This window comes from Dendropsophus ebraccatus, chromosome 6, assembly GCF_027789765.1.
Source record: "Dendropsophus ebraccatus isolate aDenEbr1 chromosome 6, aDenEbr1.pat, whole genome shotgun sequence".
Taxonomy (NCBI): domain Eukaryota; kingdom Metazoa; phylum Chordata; class Amphibia; order Anura; family Hylidae; genus Dendropsophus; species Dendropsophus ebraccatus.
In genome coordinates this window covers 22,940,440-22,966,675 of record NC_091459.1, presented here as the reverse complement: position 1 = coordinate 22,966,675, position 26,236 = coordinate 22,940,440, and the positions used below count along the sequence as shown (strand labels likewise).

The window sequence follows — 26,236 nt, the reverse complement described above, 5'->3', positions numbered from 1 at the left end:
CGTGCTGTCTTTGGAAGAAAGTAGCCATGATTAAAACCCCTTTAAAAACATGTTTAATAGGGAATGTTTTGAAATATGTCCTCATAATTTCATTCATATTACACAACATAATCCAAAACCTAGACCGCATGTATGTAATATATACTAAAGATTTCAGTGGTCACATATTCAGCAATGCAACATATCACATTGAGATGTAATAATCAGGAACATCATTTTTTTGACAGCTCGTCTGGAAGCGGCCTTCTCACTGAATCATATGCCAAGCTGTTTTGAACAGTGGTTTTTAACATTTGCATTGTTGAAGGAATAGTGCTGACATGGTGCTAAGTTGGTGAGTTGCTCCGCAGATTCTGTTCCTTGTCACGTACAAGTGATGAGACAGCAAATCTTGAATGTCACAAAAGAAAAAACGAAAAAGGAGAAGCTTTGTCAGTCTGGCATTTAGTGTTCCCTGTGGACAACATCAGGTTATCTCTCTTGTGCTTCGGGGGAACAAAGGATGAGCAAAGTTGGCATCTTTAATTAAATCAGATCACAGAAGATGGTTTTGAGCTATTGAAAAACACTTCAAAGCCACTTCAAGTTGACAGCATATTAGTGGCCAAAAACCATAAATTGCCAATGTTTGCATGGACATATTTTAATTAAAGATACATTTCAGTTGCAGGAGTTCAACACCTTTACTTACATTCATTTGATTAGGAATTGAGGTTGCTGAGCTATCTGAAAGCTTGACTTAAAATATCTCATGTACAGGGGTTAATTCCATCACTTTTCTATAAATATACAGCATCGGAATATTGTTTTTGGAAATTTTTACAGTACACAACCTACTGGGAAGCTATAGAGTTTCTGCAGCCTGTTTTGGCCTTAAAGGGTAACTCCAGCATTCTTCCCCCAAACCAACAGACACCAGATATTTATACAGAATTGTAAATTTATTTTATGTAAAAATCCCCAGTCTTATGTTCTGCTGGCAGTGGTTTATTCTTTCCAGTCTGACAGAGTGCTCTGTCCGTGTCAGGAACTGTCCTGAGCAGTGGCAGATCTTCTCCTGCGCTGGACAGTTCCTGGTATGGCCAGAGGTGGCAGCAAAGAGAACTGTGTCAGACTGGAAAGAATACACCACCAGATAACTTTCTGGTACCATTTTTTCCCCCTTTAATGACCAGGCCATGTTTCATTTTTGCATTTTCCTTTCTTGCCTTCTAAGTGCCCGTTCACACTGCGGAAAACAGGTGGAGAGAGAACAGAGGTGCCCTATACTTAACATTGAGGGATTTATGCAAGCAGATTTCCACCTGCTAGTTATTATAAGTAACATATTTTGGTAGATGAGAATTTTTGGTTGATTTTTGTTAATTTTTATCTGATGTATAATGGTGTTTTTTCCCCCTCTCTTCTTTTATGCCATTCACCGTGCGGTTATAATATCATTATGATCCAAAAGTAAGAAAGAGCTTAGCACTCACCGTTTGCTGCCAACATAGTCCACTTTATTCAGATCAATTCAGCATGAATACAGGGGAGGGAGGTGGAAGCAGGAGCGTCAAGGCGACAGACTGTTTCACTCGCAGTACGCGAGTTTCGTCAGGCCCACGGACGTCACTGCCGGGGGAGGGTCTTGTATAAATACGTAACAACAAAGCAGGTGAGATTAAAAACAATTAAAAACAATGCAAAAAGTTGTTACAGAAAAGAACCAAAATCATTACGCTCATTAAGGCCTAAGGGACCTACAGCATGTAACCTGCTGATCCACATAGATTCTCTCTGGAGTAGGCGCTGTTGGCGATCTCCGCCATTAGCATTACAAAAAACTCTTTCCAATCCTAAAAACTTTAATACCTTGGTGTCTCCACCGTGCATGTCCCGTACATGAGAGATGAGTCTAGGTACCCCTTTGCCAGTTTTCACAGAGTAACAATGTTCCTTGTATCGGATGTTAAGGGCTCTTTTTGTTTTGCCAACATAAAAACGTCCACAGGGACAAAAGATACAATACACAACAAAGGTGCTCTTACAAGTGATCAGCTCGTTAATAAAGCACTCTTTGCCATTGAGCCTAACAAAGGATACTGGATACATTTGATTACAATAAGCACACTGGCCACATTTCTTGTTACCTACAATAGTGTTCACACTGAGCCAGTTTTTTTGTGATGCGGTACTAACATGGGAACCTGATTTCCTCTTAAGTGTTTCACCTAAGGTGACATTTTTCCGATATGTGACAATAGGTTTGTGAATTGCTGTGTTATTGAGATCCGGATCATCTTCAATATAATGCCAATGTTTATGTATGCTATCATTAATACATCTATTCATGTTGGTATTTTGAAAAGAAAAAACGAACCTTTTTGGTCTAGAGTGGGGATTTTTTTTACTTAGTAGTAAGTGAGAACGATTTTTTTGAGATACTTTTTCTATGGCCCTGTTTACAATGGAATATGGATATTCTCTCTCTTCTAGTCTCTGTGCTAGTTCGGACGCTTGCTGTGTAAACTTGTCTGTGGTATTATTAATTCTCTTAAGTCTCAGAAATTGGCTATATGGGATGCTATTCTTTACCTGTTTTGGGTGGGAGCTATGGTAGTGTAAAATAGAGTTAGTAGCCTGCGGCTTCCTGTATACGGAGGTAATCAGGTTCCCATCAGATATATCAACTAATACATCGAGGAACTCAATTTTATGTCCCCCAAATTTGCTAGTGAAAATCATATTAACATTATTATTCTCATTCAAATACCTAACAAAATCATTAAACTGCCCCTCAGAGCCCTTAACATCCGATACAAGGAACATTGTTACTCTGTGAAAACTGGCAAAGGGGTACCTAGACTCATCTCTCATGTACGGGACATGCACGGTGGAGACACCAAGGTATTAAAGTTTTTAGGATTGGAAAGAGTTTTTTGTAATGCTAATGGCGGAGATCGCCAACAGCGCCTACTCCAGAGAGAATCTATGTGGATCAGCAGGTTACATGCTGTAGGTCCCTTAGGCCTTAATGAGCGTAATGATTTTGGTTCTTTTCTGTAACAACTTTTTGCATTGTTTTTAATTGTTTTTAATCTCACCTGCTTTGTTGTTACGTATTTATACAAGACCCTCCCCCGGCAGTGACGTCCGTGGGCCTGACGAAACTCGCGTACTGCGAGTGAAACAGTCTGTCGCCTTGACGCTCCTGCTTCCACCTCCCTCCCCTGTATTCATGCTGAATTGATCTGAATAAAGTGGACTATGTTGGCAGCAAACGGTGAGTGCTAAGCTCTTTCTTACTTTTGGATCGTATTGGATTTGTCTTCATTAGCTATATGCACCACCGAGCTACCTATCCTTATGCCTCTATATCCTCTACCTCTATCGTCCTAGCCCGGATAGTCTTCCCAGCCACGTATGCACTTTGGTGCTAACTCGGTTTATCTACTGGACTATATAATATCATTATATTTTACTAGTTCATAAAATTACGCATACTACAATATATAATATTTTTACTATATTTTTACGTTTTATTTATAAAGTAATAAAGGGGGTGATTTAAAGGGGACGTTAATTGGGGGAGGGCCTTTGCCACCAGTCCCTCTAGTGGACTATTAGATGCAATTATTAGATTGCATCCACTGGTTTGATCACTGTTATCTGGGATCTTCTCATAGTGTCTTCCTGACGCTGACTCTATGAGAAGGTTGGACCACAGGGAGGTAAGTATAAGAACTCACGTAGTAATAGAAAACTCCGTAGCACTCTTTTCAGGCAGCAGTGATAAATAATTTATTTACAGCGTGATGGGAACAAAGCCAGGTACATATGCAATAATGATGCAAGCAAAAAATTGTTTTGGTAGAGGCGACCGATGACGTTTCGACCCTACCAGGGTCTTTTTCAACGTCGCTGTGGGTAGTGTAGGCAGGAGTGCTCCTGGCGTTCTCCTGTGCGTGTCAAGCGCTGTGTCACACAGCGCTTGACACGCACAGGAGAACGCCAGGAGCACTCCTGCCTACACTACCCACAGTGACGTTGAAAAAGACCCTGGTAGGGTCGAAACGTCATCGGTCGCCTCTACCAAAAAATTTTATTTTCATTATTGCATATGTACCTGGCTTTGTTCCCATCACGCTGTAAATAAATTATTTATCACTGCTGCATGAAAAGAGTGCTACAGAGTTTTCTATTACTATTCATTGGGGTCACAAACCCGTCCGTGAAAAGCACCAACAACCCACACCCGTTGTGCACCCTTACCCCTTTCTAAAAACTCACGTAGTCACACAAACCAATCAGGACCCTCACAGACACACTGCGCTCCTTTCACTGTCCGATTAGGACACCCGCATTGTGTCTGATCAGACTCTTAAACGTTGCCATTAACAGCGAGGATCTGGCTGCGGTTAGCAGCCGGTCCTCATGCTCTATAAAGCAAGCTCGGCTCCTTAGCTCGGTTCATAGAGCTAAGGAGCACATCATGATGCGGGAACTCCCTGGACTCCCGGAAGGTCACTTTGCGGCATGGGGTTAAAGTGCTGTTGTTTAAAAAGATCAAAAAAGTATCTGTGTTTTTTCATTTCGAAACCTATGTGGTTTTGTTAGGTTAACCCTTCATAGTGGTGACAAGGTGATTTTAGTGCTCCCACTGCTGTTATTTCTTCCCTGGAAGTCCCCTAAAGGGTACACAGTTATTTCTAATTCTCTTCATTTCAGGGGCTGGAAACAGAGCTGGGTTGTTCGCCAGTAGTACACATACACGGACTTCCTTTCAAGAACAAGGTGGATCATGTTCAGCAGGTATGCTGGCTCAGCTTGCACATACAAAGAGAGTGTCTCACTCCTGCCCATAGCACATGATAAGCCTTGCCCTCACTTCCTGTAATGTGTCCTGGTCTAGCTGTTACTGTAGATTTTCCCTGGCAGCAGATTGCAGAGGGAGACACCTAGTGGCCCAAACTTTACACCTTTGTTTTTTGTCACTATTCAGCCACTGAGGAAGAGGTTGATGACACCCAGAAACGCATCTGAAGCAAGTTGTAACACTAATGGTAGCAGATAGAAAGACAGAAGACGGCTCAAAATACTCAGGGGGACTTGATGAGCAAGAGCAACTAGCATTTCATTTTTTTTTTAAATTCAAATATTTTATTGAACAGCAGTAAAGGGTACAAACGTAGGTTCAAGATCAAGGTCATGTAAACAGTACTCATAGAACGGCATTGTTCGATAATAAATAAGATTGTTACAAGAGAATAACAACACTGTATGATGAGAAATAAAACCCAGCAGGGGGCAAGTTATGTAGAACACTGGTAAACCAAGCAACAATGGTCTCCATCATTACACGGTGTCGTCCCTCCGCTAGCCGATCACCCAAATCTATAGAACCAAAACACAGCGGTAGGTAACAAAAGACTGATTAAGGAAGGAGGGAAAGAAGAAGAGACCAGCACAGTCCCAGAGGAGGGAGGAAGAGGAGGGAGAGCAAGGTCCATGAATAGACTACCTGAGGAGAGTGGATGCGCACATGTAGCTCAGCAGTCCTGCATGCCAACCTGGGGTGACACATAAGAGCAGTATAGAGGGGTATCCATAAACGCTACCCAGTGCGTCCACATGGCAGTGGCAGCAGGGGGTGCGCCGAGGTGGTCTGCCCTCCGCTCCTCCATACAATGGAGGTGCTGAATTTCTGCAAACCATTCTGACACCGAGGGTGGGGTCTCCGACTTCCATCCCCTAGGGATTAATGTCCTAGCCGCCAGGAGAAGGAAGTGAATAATGCCTTTCTTACACTGTGAGAGTGTGCCCGGGATCATGGATAGTAGATAGGTGAAGAGTTGGCTAGAAAGATTTACCCCTGCTATCTTATGGGTCAATTCTGCGACCGCCCCCCAAAAGTTTAATTTTGTGCAATCCCACCATATGTGGCTCATGGTACCCAGGCTTTGCCCACATCGCCACAGTGCTTATACTGTCGGGTAGAAAGAGTGTAGTAGAGTCAGCATTTCACGCTGGTCTTACATAAAGCCTCGCTCCCATACCCCACGCTGGATTTATTTAAAGGTGCATGCCTCTTAGGAAATCCAGTGGATCTGAGGCTGCTGTACAGAAGACACAAATAGATTTTTTTAAATCATGATAAATCATCATCGGGTTGGGGGACCTCCTCCACAACTTGTATGCGCCCCCTTGCCCATCCATCTGGAGGCAGGAAAGGGGGTTGAAATGATATATTCTTTATTTTTTTCCCTTTAGTTGGTGCCACCCAAACATAATTCCCTCTAGGCACTTCCAGACCCCCAGTGCTTAGCGGAAAATACAGCCCTGCAGAAGACATAAAAATGGTTACATACTCTTCTGAGTTAAAGGGGTTATACATCGCTACAAAAACATGGCCATTTTCTCCCTCTCTTATCTCCAGTTCAGGTGTGGTTTGCAATTAAGCTCCATTTACTTCAATGAAAATAAGTTTGAAACCCCACCCAATCTGGAGACAAGAGAGAAAAGTGGCCATGTTCTTGTAGCGCTGGATAACCCCTTTAATGCTAAAATTTAACCTGTCACCCTTAAGCAAGAAGTTATTTTGCTATACAACTGAATTATTTGATGTTTTGCTCATGTTAGCTAGATATTCCCACTTTAGTTATTTACATATTCAACTTGACTTTCTTTCAAGCTGTCAACTGCGCCATTGTATAAGCGCCAAGAATTCCTATTATTTATACAAAAAGTCATCATAGATACGGCATATAGTCAAACAGTTGTAAAAAAAACAATAAAGTGTGTACAATCTTAGCTTCCGCTTCTAAGCCCAAGGAAGGCTTACTAAGGAAGAAGATCCCATGGTTTCTGTACTTTCAGTGATTCCCATTTACAATTGACGTGACAATATTAAGGGTCTGCCATCCTCAGGAAGGATATTAACAGGAGCTGACAAAATAACTGATGCAGCTTGTCTTGAAATGTTTAAAAGACAGTGAGGTTCAGTTTCGCTGAGATAGGGCCTATTCCGCATGTCAGAGCTGTGCTCTGTGGTGCATGCAGTTCTGTTTGACTTTTAGCACTTAAAGATATGTGATCTTGTATTAAATGTTCCTGAAGGCCATGCATTTTACAGCTCTTAAAGTGGTATCCTCCTTTATTGCTAGAACCTTGCCTTGACTTTACAAATTAGAAATTTAACCACCCAAGTGGAAAAAATACTGCCCTATATTTCCCAGCCACCAAAGAATTGAATAAAACTTAACTTTTAATTTAAATTGCACTAAACGCTCAAATTAATATGACCAGGATAGAGGTGTAATTGGATATGTGATATATGTGATTACGTCCTATGGCTATATTGCCAGTTACTGTAGACAAGGAGGGGACCCCCTGCAGTGGGGTCTTTTAACTGGTAAACACCTCCATACACTGTTTGGGTATGTTCACGCTGAGTAAAACAGGCGGAATTCCGCCTGTCTCGGTGTCCCATAGACCGTTTATGGGAGAGGGCACGCTCCTCTGCAGCCGCCGCTCTCCACTTAAAGAAGTGACATGTCACTTCTTTGAGCGGAGAGCGGCAGCAGCGGAGGAGCGTGCACCCCCTTATTCACTCACAGTGTGACAAAGCGCTACAGGCAGACTCAATGAGCAGAGCGCTGATCAATGCTATGCCTATGGCATAGAAGTTATCAGTGTATGCAATCTAATAACTGCATGTAATAGTCCCCTTCCAAAAAAATGTTTTTTACAATACCCCAAAGCCCCTCCCCCCCAAAAAGTTAACATCACCCCCCTTTCCCATTTTATAAATAGTGAGTGAAAAAAGCACCAGGATTTCCGATTTTTTGTTACATTATATATATAAAATTTTTTAATAAAAAGTGATCAAAATGTCCGATCTTCACAAATATGGTATTAATAAAAAGAAGCGATCATGGCACCCAATACAGCCCCGTAGGTGAAAAACTAAAACCGGTATAAGAGTCAAAATAAGGCCATTTTATTAATAACTAATTACAAAAAAATCTGTGTAAACCTGCATGTGGTTGTGTTCGGACTGACCTTTTCTTTTTCTTTTCCAATTTCAGCAATTTATATTTTCATAAATAATAATTTGGGGGTTCCATCATACATGTTATGGTAGAATGAAAGGCGCCATTCCAAAGTACACCTAGATAAAAAAAAATGAAAGTGCTAGAGCTCTTAGAATGGGAAAAAACGAATACGCAAAATTAAAGATCTTATGGTCCACTGGGACATTTTGGGCTTGATCCTCAAAGGGTTAAATATAATACCCTTATTTCAAAACCATTATCAATTATTTCTATTTTTTTTTTCTTTTACACATTTTTTTTAAAAACATAGTCTATTATTATTAATATTAATATTATCATTTGTTAGTTATCATGGAAAACAAGGCTCTTCCTGTTTTCTGACTCTTTTTCCCCCTTAAAAAATAAAAAACAGTTAGAAAACAGGAAGTTCTGTGTATCCCAGGACATCTGAGCACTCACAGAGAAGGCAGTCATGTGATTGATGGGCACATTGAGCCGTGACTCTTTGTACTGGCCAGAATTCCTGTGTTTAGTCTGTTTTTTTTATCCAGCACAAGTCAGAAAAGCTTCCATCAGGAAACTGGACCTGGATTTCTGGTAAGTATGTAAGTATGTTTATTGCAAACTTAATTTATATCATATCTACTGATGATTTAGATTTTGAAAGTTATGACAACAGGTACACTTTAAGGGTTTAAAAGTGTTGAGTGGAAAGCAAAAGATGGATGAAGCCTTCTGCTCCCCTCCACTGGCTTCCTGTATCTCCTTATCTTAGAGTTATATATCCCAATCAGGGAGTGCAGGCAAAGCCACAACCACACACAATGAGCAATAGGTCCACAATGTAGCCAACATAATGCAGCTGTTGGGTACCTGTGGGGCATTAACACAATTGACTATCAATCACAGCCTTCCTCCCACTGGTATATGCAAAAGAAGAGCCCAGGGAACCTCATTGAAGAGTCTCGAAACACAGGACTAGCCAGATATCATTCTGGGAAAGACCCAGCCAAGGGGTGGCTCCTGTAAGGAAACCACCAAAACCACCATATTAAGTGGCCCTATAAGTCAATGTTTTTCGAGACTCTTCAATGAGGCTCCACGGACTCTTCTTTTGCATATTCATGTTTCCCAGGGGGAAATGCACCTAGGACTTCACTGCATTGAGCGCTTTCATTAGCAGCCGACAGTGTTATCGTTTGTCTGGTCTCCCTGAGATCAGCGATCTGTTTCTCTCATTCCTCCCACTGGTGATTGTGCAGGTATAATTGCTGTGTTCTATGATGAACATGACATACTTGCTTGCCATTGTGTGTGAATTACCTACCAATGACACTGGAAGTACGGTATTTTGGGCTAAGGGGTTACTATACCGCCGTAGATATCAGTCTTTTGAAAAGAAACAGCAAATAACAATTTGATGGGTTGTTTTTGAAAATTCCTCTATCTTTTTTGCATTATTTTTAATCTCTTCCAAAATATATGCATTTTATTAAAACCTGAATGGATAACAGTAACTTTTTGTGATATTAAAAGCATAAACTTCTGGATCTCTTTAACCTAAATGATAGGTTTAATTTGATGATTTAAAAAAAAAAAACATTGGGGGATCAAAAGAAAAAAAAAACATATTTCTTAGAATATTGTTCTGCTTCTGAATAAAGCAGCAATATGCTAGCTCGTTAACATAATATGGTTAGGTAATTTTAGCGCTACAGTATATAATACGCTTTTCATCTACTTTTGTTATTTTAATCCAATGTCATTTAGAAGAATAACATATTAATAGCTTTTTAACATTGAACAATGTAGTCACCTTTCATTATCTTTACTAGTTTCCAAGTTCACTAAGTGACTGATCTTATTGTTCCGTTAGAAAATAATAGAAGCTATAGATTTGATCAGAGAATGAGTATTATAACACCTTATATAATTGAGTTATATGATAATAACATTAAAGTGCACTGATTGTTAAAGATTTTTTTTTTTTTTTATATAAGTAGAACATTTAAAAATTCGAAACTTTTTAAGACACCCTTCATGAGGTTATCTGCCAGTAGTATTGGTTTTATTCCCTCCTTCATTTCCTCTTTATCACTCTTAAGCCCCTATTTTACTGGCCGATCTGGAGAAAGGACCTGTCAGATCAGCGATCGCTTGCTCCTTGTTCCCCGCTTGCTGCCGGCGCTATTACACGCAGTAACAGCGAGCAGGTTGCAGGGTGCAAGAGCAGGGTTGCTGCGGGAAGCTGCAGGAGGGGCTCCCCGCATGATCTAAAGATTGTTTGGGAAGCCCAAATAGCGGTCTGCTTCCACCGATCTTATTACATGGAGTGACCGCCAGCTGACCATTGTTCTAAAAATTTTTTAAAAAGTTGAAAGACAATGTTGGCTGATCGCTGCTTTTTAACAGGAGCTACTACCCTAAGTAATAATCGTCCGTAACAGCCAATAGTAGGCCAAAAAGGGCCGTTAATCACTTGGTGTAATAGCACCAGAATTGAATTGATGCTGTCCTAGTGCGTCACGATGATGTGTCTGTGATTTCATGGGTCACTAAATAAAGAAGAGATTGATGGTTCACTGGTAAATGCTGATCCAGAGCATCTTTTTGGTGTTTTGGATAATGCCCCTTTGTGTACAACTACTCGAGGCATTTAACTGGAGCTGAGTATATTGCCACGATATAGAAATGTAACCTTCTATAGCCCAGGAGTGTAACAGAGAATCACATTAATTTGTTCTTGTTATCTCTCGTCAGTGCATTGCTGTGTTTACAATAGGACCCAGTGGCATTACCTACATCTCTCCTATTCCCAGCTTAATCCATTTCCCATTTAACTAACATCGCTCTTTGTGTGATTTACTGTATGTCGAAATACTGTTTCACACAAACCCAGATGTATCTTTCTTAACATGCTGGAAAAATTACAGTAAGTTTTATGAATATTCGTACTATAGATTTCAAAAGTGTTATGGCAAGGAAGTTAACACTGTAGGGGTTTATGAGAGGTGTCAGCTGAAAACATGCAGTGAGCAAATTAACATGGGAAACTGAAACTGTCGGAGGTGTTGGGAACATTTTGAAACAGTGGAAAGGAAAGAAAAATAACTTATCAAACACTATCTTACATAATGCTAAAAAAAAAGCAAATATTAAAATAAAAGACAATACTTTTCAACAAATAAAGCAGATTTTAGAAAGATTTTCATCTGCTTATTAGAAGGGTTTAATTTTTAGACGTCGTAGGCAGCAGAAATTTGGCAAAGCGTTACGTCCACATTTGACATTTCCCTGATATTTGGTCACTTCAATTTAAAAGTAAGTGTACTCTACCTGCTACAAGATAAATGAACAAGAACCAGCTCACCGTCTGCTTTGGGCGGTAGTCAGTAGCTCCCTGTGCAGTGGGAGCAAGTGGGTGGATAATACACGCCTTTCACCATGAGTAACATTCAAAAAATGGAAAAGGTCAACAGCCCCATGCAATAAAAAAACATAAAGTATTTTATCCTTGTACATCCATATTTTTAAGGAGATGACCTACCGCGATCTCTTAGGGTCGTATTACACCGAGTGATTATTGGCTGTATTCAGCTGATTATTGACTGCTAGCTCCGATAATCATTTGGTGCCATAGCTACTGTTAAAAGGCAACGATCAGCCGACATGCCCAATGTCTGCTGATCCTTGTCTTTCAACACTTTGAAATTTTTGTTTAACAATAACGACGGCGTGCTTGCCGTTGCTCCGTGTAATAGGAGCGGTGGCAGCAGACCGCTACTATCTCCTATGGGCTAAAGATTTTCCGAGGAGCCCCTCCTCCACCTCCCTGCAGCTCCCCCACTCTTAACCGTTCGCTGTCGGTGCGTCGGGAGGAGGAACAAGCAAGCGCTGATCTGACAGGTTGGCGTTTGCTTGCTCCTCACCATCGGCCTGTGTAATAGGGCCTTTACTTGTCTCCTATCCTATGGCTAGGGGACAAGTTATTTTTGCCTGGACAACTTCTTTTTTATCTGTACAGTTCCTTCAAGCTCTGAGAGATAAGCCTTTTTGTTAATATGTAAATGAGGCTCAAAAGTCCAGGGGATGTTTCCCAGCGCAGCCCATGTCTAGTGGATGTCAGTCATATGGGGTAAGTGGATATGCAAGAGAGTACAGAGGAGGTGAATACATGGACATGGGCTGAACTTGCCTAAGTTTTTACTGTGTCGGGGAACTTTTGTGCCACATTTACATATTAACAAAAAGGTTGAGGCTGTTGAGGCCTATGGAAAATAAAAAAATATATATTTTTTCCCCCTAGAATCCCGATGACTAGCTCTATCAATCATGTTTACAGGCCAGCTTTAAGGCCAAAATTTGCCGCATCATTAAGGGGTTAAAGAGAGGTTGCAAAATGTGAAATAATTTGGTGCTTGAGATTTAGCTTGCTTGAGGCTTTTTTCCTACATTTTTCCCTTCTTCCTCCTCCTTACTGGGATGGGTGGGTAAAGGTTATGAGGGTAATACTAATAGTGATGTGTCTAGATGGCATCTAGCTTGAATATGCATTTGTAAGGGTATGTGTTTAATCTATGCTTATTTGTCATCTTTTTATGTAATTACGGTATGTATTTTCATTTTTTTTTTTATTGTGGAAAAATAAAGAATACCTTAAAAAAAAAAAAAAAAAGAATAAAGCCAAATGTGATAACTCTGAAGCCTTCAAAAATACATCATCTCTATATGTCATTTTTAGATTTATTTTTTGTATTCCCTTAGATTTCTGTATTCTTTCTGTAAATACCACATATCCGTATAGTATATATTTTTGTTCAGTGGTAAAGACAGCATTTCTCTAAAATCACATTGATGAAAATCTAAGTCCCAAGTAGAGAGGGATTGCTTGTCCGGAGAAATAAATCACACTATAGTCTTTCATGTTAAGAACCCATAAAATGAGTTATTGCTTTGTGAGCCTTCTAGATTTCACAAAAATTGACTTTGTGTCACCTAAATTCAAGGGTGGGGTGCATGGTCACACTTTTTGTAACAACTGCCTGATGTGTAAATGATTTAAAATCTTTTTTTAAAACTTGAAAATCCTTGAAGAAATTTGTCAGGACTTGGTATAATTTCTTTACTCTTGTTTGCTCCTTTCTAATCCCAGATTATATTTTAGCAAATATTAAAATATTAACAATTGTGAAGATCTAGAGGAATCTTAGAAAATTTTAAAAGTGTAATATTTAGTAAAAACTGTATTGGTAAAAAAAATATATCACTTTCCTAGTCTCTTTTTTGGCTTCATTTATAATTATATTTAATCTAATTAACCATGGTTGTATCTGCCATGAGGCGAGATAAGCATCTTGCCTCAGACAGAATATTACAAAGGACTTGAGGGAGCAGCAACAACTATGCACACACTGTATGTAAGGCTTACCACTACAATATGTTTTAGTAATGTTACACTGGATTTACAGTGGTTATTATTCAGAAGCAGTATTATTGTTTTTTTCAGTCATTAGGCAGTGGTAATTTGTGGTCAGGATGTGGCTGTATTACTTATTAGGCCAGGTTCACACTACGTATTTCACAGAACGGCCAGTGTCAGTAAGTTTATTATAAACTTTAATTCCATTAAATTGAGATGAGGGCGCATCCATGTCCCAATTCCCTATTGAACACAATGCTGGAGCCGCACTCTCCATTGTGTGACCTGTCAGGCTTGTGTGGCCGCTATTCAATAAATAGCAGCCGCACATAACTGACATTGTGTGAACATAGCCTTATAGTGGATATATTGGTAATATTGGCCTAGATATACAAATTTGTTTTAGTAGTTTTTTTTTTCAGTTATGGTACAATTAATGGTAACATTAATTGTGATAATATTTGTTTCTTGTATAGTGGTATTAGCTGGTATCTGTATGCGTATTATATAGAGGAATATGGTCAGATTTGCTGATGCTGTTATATTCAGTAGATTTTCTGAACACAAATAGGGTGTCATTGAAAATTTTGCCTCAGGCAGCAAAATCACTAGAATCAGCCCTGTAATTACACATAATCTACTTTTGTACTAATTTGAAATAGCGGTGAGACCAGTTTCACATGAGCACGCACAGAGGCATATTCCAGTGTCTAAACAAGTGGCCCGACAATTGACCAATACCGACACTTACTTAAATGAAAAAACAGCAAAATTAATAAATGGATGTTACTTTAAAGTATAAAGAAAGATAGAAAAACTACTATCTACAAAACATATTTGGGTAAATTTTTATGGAATTTTTGACTTTTATGGAGTTTTTGATTTTTTTTTTAGGTAGCATGTTCTGGGTTTGCTGTCACATTTGCATTTTTTCTTTTTAAGCTGCTTATTTTTCCAAAATACTAAACACATTTTCACTTTTTTTTTCAATTTCACTTACAATGCCATTGCATTAAAATCAAAAAGGACTATGAGAAATGGAAAGGAAATGGAATGAGGAGATTGAAGACGACATGCAGCTATAATAACATTCTAACTAGGATACACAAATCCCACTCATAAACAGCAGTAATGTATGAAAAACAAAACACAAAATACCAATATAACAAAAAAATATGGAACGATTTATTTTTATCAAAAAATGAATCTTTGTGGATTATAGAAGTTACATGAATATTTCATGACTGATTTTGCTAATGCAAATGGGCTATGATCTTAAATTTCAACTTAAAAAGCTTGATTTATAAATTCGAAGGTGCCTATGTTATGTTTATAACAACTTGCCTTTGTTTATTCCGCGGGTTTAATATAAAATAGTAATAATTTAAAAATAAAAGTATGTGTGAGCATATTAATTATTGTACCTTTAGGGTACAAACCCACACATCGTATACGCAGCAAATACGCAACAAATACGCAACAAATACGCAGCAAATACGCAGCAGTTTGATGGTGAAGATTTAATGCTGAGTTCAGTTATTTAGATCTAATCTGCTGCGTTTTTGTTGCGTATTTGTTGCGTTTTTGCTGCGTATTCGCTGCGTATCGCAGCAGTAAATACGCTGTGTATACGGTGTGTGGGTTTATACCCTTAGGCTCTCTTTTCACGTTTTCAGGTAAAATTATGGGCTAATTTTGATCATCAGGTTATGTTCACACAACGTTTTTTTCAGCTCCGTTTAAATTGACGTCCTTTATTTTGAGTCTAAAATAACGGACATTTTTCAAAGCCTGGCACCCCCTTAGTGCAACGACGGGTGTTTGCACATTATTCTAGTTTGGGGTTACTAATTGCCCTTTGGGTGTGGCTTAACTGAAAAATCCATTGAATTTAATAGTAAAAAACGGAGAAAGAACGGTGACAATAGAAGAACTGTGTGTGAACAACTAATACAAAACGTCCGAAAATAACGTTCATGTTCATTATTTTGACGTCCGCTGCAAAAACGTCCGTTTTTCAATGCATTGTGTGCATGGAACGTCTGTCTTCCCATTGACTTCAATGCAATTGCATTGAAGACAGTTAAATAGCTGCAAAAACTGACTTTTTTTTAAAATAGCAAAATCGGAAGTTTTTTCTCCATTTCAAATCAAAGTATGGCTATGTTCACACAACGTCATTTGTTAGTAAAGAACGGACGCTGATTGCAATTGCCTAAGCGTCCGGTCTCTACTGCAGGGACGGCATTGCACTGAAGTCAATGCAATGCCGCCCGCTGTGTTCAGACATCGTTCTTCTAACGCCCGATCTTTAGAACGGACGTTAGAATAATGTGCTTGTACATTATTTACGGACGCTGTTCACCAAACACCGGCTGGAAACATCAGCTGTTCACACAACGCAATGTGCAGCGCAGCCGCACATTGCGTTGGAGTGAATGGCTAATTGATTTGTGGGCACAGCGGCCGGAGTGCAGCCCAGCGGCCGGCTGTTTAACAGCGTCCGTTGCTATGCGTTGTGTGAACATAGCCAATTATGGGAACTAATCATAATCATCATATAACCCCAACAGATGCAAGAGTAACATGAAAAGTATGCAAAACAAATGAACAATTTAATGCAACAAAAGGAAATATTTCCCTTCCCCTAAAGGCTTAAATTCTAAATAAAATAGGCACATGGGGGGGGGGGGGATTTATCAAGGGCTTTTTCACCTATTTCTAGGTTAATAATTGTATTTTTCACTCATTGTTCTATAAACCAGTATTTGATGGATAAATATTTCTTAGATGCAATTTATATTCACTTATAAGTTCCCATTATTCGGGATAAGCGCCCAATTTATCATTTGTGACTTTTCAAAAAGTTGCACAAACAGGTGCAGACTTACCAGACGTAAGTCTGCACCTGTTTGTGCAACTTTTTTTAAAAGTATCAGGTGAATATACTTGCGCAATTTTTGCAACGTTTTCTGCAATTTTTGCAAGTTTTAACCCAGATACATTTCCTATGGCAGTGCTACTTTTTAATAAATCAGTCACAAGATATAGGAACAAAATAAACACCAATCCTCATTAGAATAGTTACACAAATTAGACTCCTTAGTAATCGTTATACAATTGTCGTCAGACATACACATCCAGAGAAAATGCAAATGACAGTAGATTAAATTATAGGACATATGGTTTACGTTATATTATCAGAGCGAGATCAAAGTCTGGTAAGAGGTTAATCTGTGTTTATCACACACAGCCAGCCTGCAGACCCAACACGTTGAGGAGAGACAACTTACTTCTGTTACTGCTGTTTCTAAACCTTTTTATTCTCCTTCTGCTGCTGAAGTATGAGTGACAACAAAAAACATACTGTATTTATCTTTTTTTTTAATGTTATGTCTATTTTTACTCATAAAACATTGGAATGGCCACGTTCGAGAAGAGGACGTCCAACAATTGTAGAGGCATGCAGGTGAGTCGCTATCCCAGTTTTAACACACAAACGACTTTTAAAAACAGAAGTTATCAGTAAAGACGATCAGGAGAAGGAAGTGAAGTGCAGAATAGTAGAAAGGACCTTTTCTGCTCTCTGGATAATCCCTTTAAGGGACACAGCGGGTTTTGGCCTTGCGGACACAGCCAATTTGTATTTTTTTTGTTTTAATTTTTTTCTCCTCGCTTTCCAAAAACCTTTTTTTTTTATCTTTTCCATCTCATGAGAGTGTGATTTTTGTGCGATCAACAGGACTTTGTAATGATGCCTTTTATTTTACGCCTTTCACTTTCTTTTTCGTTTTTTGGTAAAACGCCAAAAATATTACTGGGGGGGGGAATAGAAAAAAGAAATGGTAACAATTTGGGGGGGTTTCGTTTCTACACAGTGCACGTCAAAAATGGAGAAAAAAAATGAAAAAAAATCGGCCGATTTTTATATTTAAAATAACGTCCGTTATTGCCACGATTTAACTGACTGCAATGGCAATGTATTGAAGTCAATAGAAGGACGGACGTCCACTGCACACAATGTATTGAATAATAATGAACATGATCATTATTTTCGGACCTCTTTTGCAAACAGGGGAAGTTTTTTATTAGTTGTTCACACACAGATTTTCTTTTGTTACCGTTCTTTCTCTGTTTTTACTATTAAATTCAATGGACTTTTCAATTAAGACACACCCAAAGGTCAATTAGTAACCCCAAAGTAGAATAACGTACCAACAGCCAAGGCCAGGCTGTTAAATGACGTCCATTATTTTAGACTTGAAATAACGGATGTCATTTTAAACAGAGCAGAAAAACATTGTTTGAACATAGGGCCACATTTATCATCCGGCGGACGGATGATTTTTGGCGGAAAGTGCCGATTTGCGTATTATTTTATACGCAAATGGCCGATTTGCGAATAAAATAATCGCAAATCGGCACTTTCCGCCGAGTACGCCAGGGGGCGGAAAGGGGGCGGAAAGTAGGCGGGAAGTGGGCGGAACGGAGGGCGCGGACTCAGAGTCCGCGCGATTTATCATCCGTTTCGCCCAAATGTACGCCGAAAACCTACTCCAGTCCTCAGCTGGCGTAGGTTTTCGGCGGTGCGCACCGGAGCGCACAGGATTTATGTACAGGCAGTCCGCCTCTACATAAATCCCCGTACCGCCGAAGCTGCGGGGGCATTTTTAAGTCCGGCGTAAAAAACGCCGGACTTAATAAATGCCTCCCATAGTCTTTGCCATGTAGCCTAGGATAGTATCAGCAGAGTCATCTCAGTATCATTAGTAACTGATTGGGAATTTAGTCATTGCTGGAAGCCAGGATAATATGTAACACTATTCACACAGATTAGGCTCTGTATACATCCCTCCTACTGTTATCATGGGTATTTGGGTGAGGGATATAAAGTTAATCTTTAAATAATTTTGCTTTTTGCTAAACACCTATTATTTGCAGCTGTTATATACATGTTACATGTTTTTATGCTAATATGTCTAGTAGACAATTTAAACAAGATGCGGAATCCTCCGATATGGAAGACCCCATGAACCAAAGAATAGTTATAATACCAAAACACATAATTTCTATATCTATACAGTATCTCCCTATAACAGTGAGCACAGGCCACTCTCCCTCCCTTGTACCATCTGTTCTAGACAGCAGCCCCCTAACTGGGTGGCGTTCCCTATTCTAGCTAGTTGCAAGGATCGTCAGGGGTAACAAAAGGTCAACAGTCCGCGCAAAAGAACAGCCCGGTACAGATAAGCCACAATGTGTAAACCAAAGGAAGTTTAATAACAAACCAAGAGAACAATATCAAAGAGAAAATCAAAAGCAATATCTAAACGCTATTGTTGTAGGGCTAGGCACACATGATCACAGGCATCTGCTGTAACACATACAAGATCACAGGCATCTGCCGTGAGCAAGTGCTCTTGATTGTTCAGGAATTTCAGCATTGCTGATAGACTGCCACGCTGCTGCATTATTTAGCCTTGCCAATCTAAGGGTACTATTACACGGAACGATAATCGGCTGAATCGGCCCTATCCGGCAGGTTATCGTTCCGTGTAATAAACCCAATGATCAGCCGATGATTGTTGTCATCGGCTGATCGTTGATATAGGTCTGGACCTATAATTGTCTGCCACTGACTGTGCACCGCTACGTGCAATAGCGGTGCGCCGCCAGCGGCTGACAATTTGCAAAGTAAATACATTACCTATCCATGGTCCGGGGCTCCTCTTGCGGTCTGCTTCTTCCCGGGTCCCGCTCGCTGCAGCTTCAGAGCGGCCTGTCTTAGCTGACAGGCCGCCCAGCCAATCACTGGCCAGGACCACCGCAGCCAGTGATTGGCTGAGTGGTCTGTCAGTTAAGACAGGCCTCTCTGAAGCTGCAGCACACAGGACCCGGGGAGAAGTGGATCGCAAGAGGAGCACTGTACCATAGATAGGTAATGTATGCCGTTTAAGCAAGGGCTACAAGGACATCGGTAACGTTGTCCATGCAGCCCTTGTTAACCGATTATCGGGCCGTGTAATAGGCCCAGTAAACGAGTGTTGATCTACCAGATCGGCGCTCGTTTACAGTTATTATCTGACCCCATCGGCAAGTGTAATAACACCCTAACATACCCCTGGGTACCCAATGGCATCCATAGCATCTGACACCTCCCTCCCTCGCCATATGGGATGAGAAGCAAGGTCAGGTAAGTTTCTGACACTAGTGTGAATTGTAGTTTTATTTGACAAGATTGAATGGCATTGTGAGACAAGTTCTGCAGAAGAGCTTGTACAAATGATGTCTATTAAATAGTATCATAACACTGAGAAAACAATGGAGCAATGAATCAGAAGTCAATGTGATGAGGCATGTAGACAATCATTATTTACATTTTCTTTGTTTAAAATAATTTCTGATAATTTTTTATGATATTTTTGCTTGATTTTTAACTTCCTCTCCCAACAACAATATAGATTACAAGATGACAGCCCCCAGCACTCCAAGAGCTTCAGAAGCACAGATAGATACATTAAAGGTACCATGTGTCTCCTTAACCTAAGGGCTCGTTCCCACTGAGGAAAGGTAGCGGAATTCCGCGACGGAATTGTCCGCCGCGGAATGCGGTTAGCCTCCTGCTCATAATGGGAGTCTATGGGAGGCGCGCGCTCCTGCCCTGTCCGCGCTGAAGAATGAACATGGAATTCCGCTACCTTTCCTCAGTGGGAACGAGCCCTAACAGCCATTTAAGGGGCATGTTCACACTGAGCAAATGGGGCAGAAATTCTGCCCCATTTGCTCAGTGTGAACATAGTCTAAGGCTATGTTCACACTATGTAAAAGTACGGCCATTGTTGCCATCAGCAACAACGGCCGTACTTTGTACGGTGTGGAACACAGCCTGTTCTTCTATGGGATCCCAGCCGAAGCGTATACACATAGTATACGCTCCGGCCGGGACCCCATGCGGCACCGCAAAGAACTGACATGTCAGTTTTATGCGGCCGCAATCCAGTGAATTTTGTTTTCCAGGAACTTATAGGGGTACTCCGGTGAAAATCTTTTTCTTTCAAATAAACTGGTTTCAGAAAGTTATATAGATTTGTAATTTACTTCTATTTAGAAATCTCAAGTATTCCAGTACTTATCAACTGCTGTATGTCCTGCAAGAAGTGTTTTTTTTCTTCCAGCCTAACAAAGTGCTTTCTGCTGACATCTCTGTCCCAGACAGGAACTATCCTGAGCAGGGGAGGTTTTCTATGGGGATTTGCTACTACTTTGGACAGTTCCTGTATTGGACAGAGATGGCAGCAGAGAGCACTGTGTCAAACTGAAAAGAATCCACCACTTCCTGCAGGACATACAGCTGCTGATAAGTACTGGAAGACTGGAGGTTTTTAAATAGAAGTAATTTACAAATCAATAAAACTTTCTGAGATGCGTTGAATTTAAAGAAAAAAACCTTCAATTAATATGCACTTGCTAATGATTTACAAGTACTGTAGGCTCCGACTCCCAGAGCTGTGCGGGCTATGGCTGCTGGAGAGGATGATGGTAGGGGGACACTGAGGGACACAGGGCACTGGAGGGACACTGAGCATCCCTCTGCCATCATCCTCTCCAGCAGACACAGTCCGCACAGCTCTGGGAGTCGGGTCGTGACATCACCATTTTATCCAGGAAGTGACATCACCATGTTATCCAGGAAGTGACATCACCATGTTATCCAGGAAGTGACATCACCATGTTATCCAGGAAGTGACATCACCATGGTATCCAGGAAGTGACATCACCATGTTAACCAGGAAGTGAAGCCTTGATGCAGTAGTAAGTGCAGGGAAAAAAGTACTTTATAAGTATTTCCTGTAATTACTGTATATTGGTGATTCGTATAACTTTTGGGGGGCAATACAATATACAAAATACAAAAAAAATTGCCGAACTTCTCTTTTAAGGCAGATTCGAGAAGAAAGGCAAAAATTCCAACTGCAATTTACCTAATACACAATAGCTAGGGTAACAGGAAAATTAGGGGAGTGGATGTGCCTTGCAGACTGATAAATTCAGATAAATTGGCACAAGTTATAACACAAACATATGCTTGATAAAAGCAGGCATAGCTTTCAATTTCCGACAGGGATTGTTCTTCTTAAAAAATTTGGTACATTTTGCTCTTATCAGGTATGTCTTCAGACTGGCATATGAAACACCTTTCTTAATAAATGTGCCCACTATTATTTAAGTCCATTAGGAATTTTTGAAAAACGGATTGTACTAATGGAAAGTTATAAATATAAAATTTCCCTGTGTAATGCAGTTTCACAAACAATTGAGCATTTCCATTTCATTTTGTGAATTGTGTTTTTCTTTACATTCTGCTGAACTGACAAGGAACTGTAATATAATTAAGAGCAAACAAGATTTCTTACTTCACTGAGCTAAAGTAAATAATTTTTGCAACGACAAAAGAGAAGGTCAGTGTTGGAAATGAAAAACATGAAAGGAATGTTTATGAATGCAAGAACACAGATTTCCTTAAATACTGAAATTAAGAAACACCAAATACAGAGTTAGGCTATGTTCACACGTAGTAAGACACCGGCCGTTCTGTGACGCTATTCTAGGAACGGTATCCTCAATCATTGGTAAAATCATTGGAATCATTGTAAAAATATATTACATTTGTTAAAGCATTTCAAAGTATGTTATACGTCCCAATTCAGACTGCATCTGCTACCTGATGAAGATGAAGAGTACACAGTATAAGAGATGGCTACCAATATAGAGCCTATTAGTAGGCATTTGTTGGGGGCATACCTCACTGTGTGCACAGAACCTGGTGTCACGAATAAAGCTTTTAAATGGGATGACGGAACGCTGGACTCGAATTTAGTTTTTGTAGCCAGATATTCCCTCTATGAAATTTGCTGTTACATGTTAGCCTGTCAGGTCATCCTCTTTGTTTAGTTTTTTCGTTTTTTAATTCAACCATGAAAAAATTTGTCTATGCAGGATTTTAGTTTTTCAGAAAAAAAAAGAAAATTAAAGGAAAAGTCTGGCAATTTTTAACCCCTTCAAGACAGAGCTGACAGAAACCTGAGTGTCCGGGTCAAATTAATGTTCCTTCCCACCTTCTAAGAGCCATAGCGCTTTTATTTTTCCACCTACAGGGCTGATTGGGGTGTCATTTTTTGTACCATGATCTCTAGTTTTTATTAATATCAGATTGGTGTAGCAGAAAAAATTTGATTGCTTTTTATAAATTTTTTCCAGCAATCCTGGTGCGTTTTTTTTTTCTTTCGTTTTTGCCGTTCACCGTGCGGGAACAATAATGTTATATTTTAATAGAACGGAAAATGCCGCACGCTACGATATGTAATATGTTTATTTATTTTTTATATATTTATAATTTTATAATGTGCAAGGGGGTATTTTAAACTTTTATTGGGAGGGGGTTTATAAGGTTTTTTTAATACTTTTAAAAACTTTTTTTATTACACTTTTTTACATCTTTTTTTCACTGTAAAATATGCAATCATTAGATAGCAAAGATCAGTGTTATCGGCGATCTGTGCATATAGCCTGCCTGAGAGCAGAATCTATGCACAGATCGCCGAAAGGACAGGACGGAAGTGACTTACCCCCGACCGTCGCTCTGGGGGTCCCCATCACTCAGTGACAGAAGCTTGTTTTGTCACCGAGTAGCTTAAACGTAGTAGTAGGAGTAGTAGGTTAAGGGGTTAATGAGACACAGCTGTGGGATCGCAGCTGCCTCTCATTATCCTCAGCCCCGGACACACTGATGTGTGCGGGACTGCTCTCACTGCAGCGGTCCCTCACACATCAGTAAGCCCCTCAGTCAAGAATGTATATATACATTCCTACTGCACGGGGTATGTGCAGTAGGAACGTATATATACGTATTACTGATGGGAAGGGGTAAAAATTCAGCAGCCGGCAGGGGGGAATTTGATTACAAGTATGAACTTACGTCTCCCTGTGCCTGTGGTGAGCATCGGGACCAGCCTCGGGACCCTTGCCGGGCTCCGGGATCTCCGCCGCTGATACGGCTGATGGATTGAACGCTTAGCCATTCAGTGACAGGGGCAGGATGCCGCTCCAGTCACTGATTGGCTGAGCAGCCAGTCCATCAACCGGTACAGGCCTTTTCCCCCGAGTCGTGACATCATCACTGCTCAGGGGAAAATACCTTCCAGCGAGGGACCCGAGACCAGCCCCACCGCACATCGCAGGCATGGGAAGAGGTAAGTTAGTATTTGTAACCAAATCACTCGCCGCTGTGGGCTGAAGAATTAAAAAAATCGCCAGCCTTCTCCTTTAAGTTTTGCAAATCTCCTAACATTACTGCGTAGGTATATCAGAACTAATAATGACTTTGTCAATTTGCACACAGTTGAAATAGAAGGTCCTTGAAATATAAGCCTTTTATTCAGCCAGTAATGAACAAGACAATTTGCAAGTAATGGAAACTAATAATTAATATATTCCCTTAGATTTTAAGATGAACACCTCTCCAAAGTCCTCGCTCAATATCAATGTCAAGGCTGCATCTTATTATCATGGTAACCAAAGAAACAAAGTTTTCAATTATTTTGACACGTCCTTTGTTTGAGGACAATTGCCGTTTGCCATAGGGACTTCTAAATAGGACATATCTTAATGTATTTTTGGGTTTTGCATCAGATTGCTATAAGCTAGCAGGTGTTTTTCAAGTCACGGAGAGATTTTAATATGCAAAGATTAATGATAATGGAAACTTGCTATGGGAGCTCGTAATGATGTTGAACTAAATATGATGGGATTCGGTGAACATCTGTAAAATGGTTTCCCGTCTGAAGTTAGGAATCTGTTCTCAACATCTGTTGCAGGTACCTGTTCGCTTTTGGTGCCCAGCCCTATTGTTGTTGATATATTACAGCTATACAAAGAGAATAGAAGTGTCATGATCCAATGCTTTATGTTTGTACATTGCCAAATTAATGGAAAGATGCGCCATAAAATATGCTAATATACCATCAAAGTTGTACAGCATTATGGGATATAGTAAACAGACACATTTTTATGTTAAAAATTATATACACAATTTCTCATGTTATAAAAAAGCCTATTGGTGTATGATGACACCAACTGGATCAGAAAGTTTTTTTTCCTTCTTTCACAAGAAAAACCTTTTCAGTTTGGGATAGTTACATTTATAAAGGGAGTTTATAAGGGGACAGCCCAACAAGATGTGCAGCCTGTGCTTGTTTAATAAGTCTATATACTTCGATAATCCAACAATGGACTTAGAACTGCAAGACTAAGGGGGAAATATATCACCTGTAGTGTATGTGTAGTATACAGGAGTTGTTTTTTTTTTCTAAGTTGGGCAGAGAATGGACCCTGTATTATATTGACATAGAGTTACTAATATATTGGTTACTCTTTATTGAATTAGGGTAGCTTTACACGTACCGGATTCGCAGTGGATTTCAAGTGGGAAGTTCTATGGGGTTACATATCTGCAGCGGAATTTTCATTCTGCTGCGGATATGTAACCCAACCCCTTTAACCCCCTGCCACCCACAGCTCCGGAGCATACATTACCTGCTCAGCGCCGTGGATGCATGTGAGGCTCCTGGCTCCCAGCCGCGCCGCAGAGCAGGTAATGTATGCTCTGGGCATGGGCTGCGGGGGGTTAAAGGGGCTGGGTCACATACTGGCAGCGGAAAGGAAAATTCCGCTGCTGGTATGTGACCCATGCAACTTCACAGTACATGGATTTGCAGCAGATTTCGCTGCAAACTTGCAGCGTGAAATCCGCTGCAAATCCGGTATGTGCAGCTATTCATCTACACACAACGCATTTAGGAGGTTACTATAGAAACATCAACTGCCTCCTTAGTGTATTATACTAGCTAGGAGAAAGTCCAGAAAGAGGGAGGAGCTAATCTAATGAGCTCCCCTTAAAAGGCAGTTGTGACAGTAGATCCCGGAGTAGTTGAGCACAGCTGTGGTAGGAGTAACATCCTCTGAGGGCACGACAGTCTATGAGGAGATTTCTAGGAGCCAGCCCACCAAAGATTAAGTCAATGTGACAGATGGGAGTTATGAAACTATATTTATAAATATTTTGTCCTATTGACCAGAGAGGGCGCCTGATCCAGTTCACTCTACTAGGTACTGTTTTATGCTGAGGGATAAGTTCTTGAAGTGCCCTTAGTTCTTCTGGGAACCGAAACTTGTACCTTACGGCCCAAACCAGATAACCGGAGAGAACTCTAATCCCATTGGATAGTGGTTTGTTGCCAGTATACAAAACTCGATATACACCAACAATCTCTATTGTAACAGCAGTGACCCATCTCTGGCAGTCAGCCATATTGGGAGATATTAAGCATGAAGATACTGTTCTACTATGGGTATTTTTATTGGCCGCCTCCTAGTGTGATCATCTCCCCTCCCTTCTGTGACACAGTTCTATTGATTCTAATAGAGCCACGTCACAGAGGGGAGGGGGTTTCATCAGGGTATGTTCACACTGAGGAAATATGGCGGAATCCCGCTGTGCCCACACTGAGCACAGCGGGATTCCGCCATATTTGCTCAGTGTGAACATACCCTAATGAAACCCCCTCCCCTCTGTGATGTGGCTCTATTAGAATGAGAGGGCACGCGATCCTCCGCTCAAAGAAGTAACATGTCACTTCTTCTAGCGGAGAGCGGCGGCTGCGGAGGAGTGCGCGCTCTCCCATAGATGGGCTATGGGACACTGAGACAGGCGGGATTCCGTGGCGGA

General features: G+C 40.4%; 1 protein-coding gene across 1 annotated transcript in view; it reads right to left on the bottom strand.

Moving 5' to 3' along the window:
- Positions 1-320: 320 nt before the first annotated feature.
- Positions 321-26,236, bottom strand: part of MEI4 (meiotic double-stranded break formation protein 4) — a 228,762-nt gene continuing 202,846 nt past the window's right edge. Inside the window, exon 6 of the mRNA XM_069974676.1 lies at positions 321-390. The gene's annotated coding sequence lies outside the window, so the exon portion shown is untranslated. The remainder of the gene's footprint in view (positions 391-26,236) is intronic.